This window comes from Chinchilla lanigera, unplaced genomic scaffold (genome assembly GCF_000276665.1).
Source record: "Chinchilla lanigera isolate Chin_1 unplaced genomic scaffold, ChiLan1.0 scaffold00081, whole genome shotgun sequence".
NCBI lineage: Eukaryota > Metazoa > Chordata > Mammalia > Rodentia > Chinchillidae > Chinchilla > Chinchilla lanigera.
In genome coordinates this window covers 9,101,663-9,106,636 of record NW_004955482.1, presented here as the reverse complement: position 1 = coordinate 9,106,636, position 4,974 = coordinate 9,101,663, and positions in this window count along the sequence as shown.

The following is a 4,974-nucleotide window of genomic DNA, read 5'->3' as shown; positions in this document are numbered from 1 at the left end:
TGGAAGGAAGGATGGATGGATGGATGGATGGATGGATGGATGGATGGATGGATGGATGGAAAGATGGATGGGTGGAAGGAAGGATAGATGGATGGATGGATGGAAGGATGGATAGATGGGTGGATGGATGGATGGAAGGATGGGTGGATGGATGGATGAGGGGGTGGATGTATGTATGGATGAGCCAACAGAAGGATCCATTGCCTTAAGAAGGGCAAAAACAAAGCACACCACCTCTGTACCTGATAGAATGGAAAAAGATCATTAGAAGGACCTAGGTCTGAATCTTGCCCTACCCCTTGCTTGCTGTGTGATCTTGCCCACACCTCCCTGAGCCTCGGATGGCTTATCTGTAATACAGGGATCGTTACAATTCTACCCCAGAGCTGTCACAATGAGCCAATGATTCAAAGCGTACATAAAGTTCTCAGCACAGAGCCTGGCGCGTAGTAAGTATTCATAGTTTCTGTTATCATCGCCATCACCATCGTTATCATTATTAACCTAATTAAGAATTAAATCAAATATGCGTCTCCCTACTGCGTCACGGCACAGCCAAACAAGCAAAGGTACCAAGAGAAACAAGAGCAAACCGCAGTAGCTCAGTGTCCACAGGAACCAAATGAAACGTGGGAAAGTGAGCTTCTCCTGATCCTGCTAAAGTGACAAGGCCCAGGGACAGGGACCGGAGGGGAGGAAGCGAGGCCCTGGGCAGCTCGGGGAGTGGGGCCTCAAGAAGGGCTGCCAGCCCTGCCAGGCTTCGCACCTGGAGCCCATGGTCAGCACCCCCAATCCCTCCCTGTCCTGACTTGCTGCGTGCACATGTGTCCGCTCAGCTCGGTTGTACCTGGGCTCTAAACGCCAGGAAGTAACAGCACAGGAAGTTCCAAAGCGAGAGTGTGGCGCCCAAGGCTATTCTCCCCATGGCCTCCTCATGCACGTTCTCCGTTTGTCCCTCCAAGCCCCCTACCCCAGCCCCAGACAAGCCTCCTCCCTACTTCCTCCCTCACCTACGGCTGTTGGTTCCCTGCCCCACGGACATAGCTCTCTTGTTAAAATGTAAGCCAGAGCCCTCCCTCCTCCGCGGTAAAACCTTCTGTGGTTCCCATCTTTATGTGACACCCCAAGTCCCAAGCGGCTCCAAGACACCACCCCATCTGCCCCTTAACTGGCTCCACCTCACAGCAGACTGGCTTCTTTGCTTTTTCGTAAACATCTCAAGCACAGTCAAACCTCAGGGCCTTTGCACTCGCTGTCCCCGCTGTGTGGAACTCTCTTCCCCTGAAGAACTCTCTGCCCTTCAGGTCTCTGTCCAAAAGTCGCCCTGTCAGTGAAGGCTCTGTGGACCTCCCTCCAAAAGGACAGACACCCACCCCTTGCCACACTCTGCTTTTTTCTCCGTTTTCTTTTTCTCCATAGGACTTGTTATTTTCTGCTCCCGTGGAATACGGCCATTACTCTGACTTGTTAACCGCAGACACACAGGGCTCTTTCTCTAATTTGTTTCAAGCTGTAACCCAGCATCTAGATTAAAAAATGCCACGCTCAATGTAGCCTGCAGTGTAAACAGAGTATTAACTTATAATATAATTGTAGGTAATACAAGTATATGTTTATAGTATAATTACATGTTACATATAATGTTATAATGAAATAAAATATATCCATACATAATATGTTTATGTTAGTGCTATATATCATACATATAACACATAAACTATATTGCATATAATTATATATTGCATTATAATGTAACAGTGATTCTATATTATATACAATTATAAAGAACATATCAGAAATATATAGTATGTAATATAAATACTTTTAAAGTAGCTGCTTGGTAAATACCCACTGCAGTAGCTAATTGCCCACTGAAAGCTTAACTAAGATTCGAACCACAGCTACTCCTCTGAGAGCTGGAATTCTCTCCCCTGCTTGTCCTTCCCTGCAGATTGAACCTAGAGCCTTTGCACTGATCTACAACCACAGCCCATTTTTTGTTTCTGATTTTGACACAGGGTTTCGCTAAATTGTTAAATTGCCCAGGCTGGGCTCGATCTTGCGATCCTCCTGACTCAGCCTCCCAGGGTGCTGGAATTATAGGTGTGCACCTCCTTGCCCAGCTTAGAATTTCTTTCCTCCTGCCCTAGCCAGGCCAACTCCCCCAAACGTAAGTTCCCCACATCCTCCCTCCTCCTCACCCCACAGCACTGCTCTTCCTGTTCTCCACTCCACAAATCCAAATCCTAGCTGGAGTGTCCAAGTGGTCTAGGAAGTTTCCAGCCTCCAAGATGACTTCCTGCCCTGACGCAGCCAGTGTCCGCCCTTGTGCCCTGCGGGCTGCAAGGCAGCAGTGTCCAGTTCAATACCTGGTCACTTCCGGGCCCCCCCCCCCCGCCGTGTGCTCCTGCCACACCCACCTCTGCCTGCAGAATGCACTAAGCTATGGTCTGTCTGTCCTGAGACCAGAGACCAAGCTGTAGAGTTTGCCCCTCGTCTCCTCTACGGCACTAGAGCCCTACCAAGAGTCCTAGAAAGAAATCTTGAACTTGCAAACCCTAGGGTAGAAGAAATCATTCACCCTTCCTCGCCCGCCACACCCCAGCTCTGGGACACTGGGCGGACCAGGAGTCTGCTTTGGCCGCTGGGCGGGCGTGAAAATGACAGCTGTCCCAGCCGTGAGGGGCCCCTGGAGCTGCCTGCGGCGAGAAGGAGTAACAAGGACCCAGACTTGGGATGTTCGGGAAGTGAGTTAAAGCTGGGCATGCGCAGGTGGGGCGGCTGACTGGATGTGGGTGGGAAAGTCAGAGGGGAGGGAGTGGGAGTGGAGGCTGGATTGGGGCTTGAGCAACAGGGAAGGTGAGGTCGGGAAGACTTTGAAAGCAGGGAATTTGCTCGGAGAGAGAAGTCTGAGGTTTCTGGAGGCGCCAGGCAGGAGACAACGCATGGCAAAGTCATCAAGCCGACAGGGCAGGTGCTGAGTCAAAAATAGATGGGGAAAAGGTCTGAGGATGGAATCCTCAGTCAGGTCTGCTGCAAAACACTTCATTTTCAGCAGGATTTGACCTTTGTAGTGAAGAAGGGGCTGCCATCAGCCCTCTCAGAACTAAGGAGCAATGTATCTGTGATTTAAACCTGTACAGAAAAATCAAAGTCTGGGGATGGAGAAGGAAGATCCTGGTGACTTCACGTAGCACCTGGGTCAAGCCACACCTGAAGCTTGACATACCGTAGACTTTTCTGTTGTGTAGCTTTGTAGCTTATGGCAGTTTCACTCTGATTGTTTTAGTGACTTAGAGAAAATTATTCTGACTAGTTCAGAAAGGGAATGGAAGTCATTAGGGCATCTTCACCCTATGAGATATCATTACGTCACTAAAAAAAATTAGGTAGATCTGCACCTTCTGGCCTGGAAATATGCCTATGACTATTAATAAGTGGACCTCACACCCACTAGAATGACTACAGTTAAAAAGACAGGAGGTGACATGTGTCATCGGTATGCAGGGAAACCTGTACACTGCTGGTGGAGTGTGAAATAGCACAGCTGCCTTGAGAAACAATTTTAGGATTTCAAAATGTTAAACACAGCAATACCCTAACACCCAGAAATTCTCCTTGGTCTATACCTAGGGAACTGAGAGTAAACTCATGCACAAGTGTTGCTAGTGGCATTTCTTTATTATTTATAGTAATCACAAGGTAGAACCAACCCAGCGTTGTCCATCGACTGAGGAGTAGCTGAATAACACATGATCTGTCCTCCCGATGATGGGATGGTGCTCGGGCATGAGAGAGAGCAAACGACTGATCCATGCTCCAAGCCTTGCGAGCATTACGCTAAGTAAAGGAAACCACTTGCAAAAGGACAACGGTCATTCCATTGCTATCAAATGTCCACAACAGGCAACTCGATGGCAATAGAAAATGAGAGATTTGGGAGCGGGCACACTCACAGGCACCAAGTTACTGCTCATGGGTTTCTTTCAGGGGAAACAGAAATGTTCCAAAATTAGATGTGGTGATAATTACATGACCATGTGAATACATGAAACATCTGAATTATATACTTTTTGTTGTCTTCTTGAGACAGGGTTTTGCTATGCACTTCAGGCTGGCCTCGAACTCACAGGGATTCTCCTGCCTCAGCCTCCTGAGTGCTGGGATTACAGGCATGGATCACCACACCAGGCTGTGAACTGTACACTTTAAGTGGATGGATTGTAGGGTGAAGAAATTATAACTCAGAAGAGTTGATTTCAAAAGCCACATTGTAAGGGCTGGAGGTGTATTGTAGCTCAGTGGTAGAGCACTTGCCTCGCATGTGTGAGGCCCAGCATTCAACCCTCAGCACCGGAAAAAAATTGAAAAAGAAAATTGGAAATAAAAGAGAAAGAAAGAATAAGAAATTGTAAATTAGGCCTGGAGGTAAAGGCCTGTAAGTCCAGTTATCTAGGAGGCTAAGGCAGGAAGATTGCACATTCTTATCTTAAAAAAATTAATAATAATAATAATAATGAGATTTAGCTCAGTGTGAAGGCCCTGGGTTCAATCTCCAGTACCACAAAAAAAGAAATACTACATACAAAAGTAAATTGTAGCCTGTGTACAGTTCAATCCTGCTTGGTAAGCGATAAAGATGATAAAAATAAAACAACTGCAGGTAGGAGTCTGTATGTTAGACGATGAAGAGTGTTTCATTCCCCTCAGTCTTTCAGAGATGAGCCATGTATTCACAAGCGGAAAAAAACGTTTTGGCGGCGACTGGGACCGGGTGGGAGTCTGGGCGGCCCCTAGAACGCAGCCCACAGCGGGGACAGGGGAGGACAGGCCGCCCAGGGCCAAGCCCCCCTGCCTCCCGGACCGGCTCCCACTCGCCCGCCGGGGCTGGGTGCGCGCGGTTCCAGGCCCCGCGGGGTCGGCGCGGAAAACTGGAAATCTGGCGCAGAACGGAGGCTGACCTCTGGGTGATCT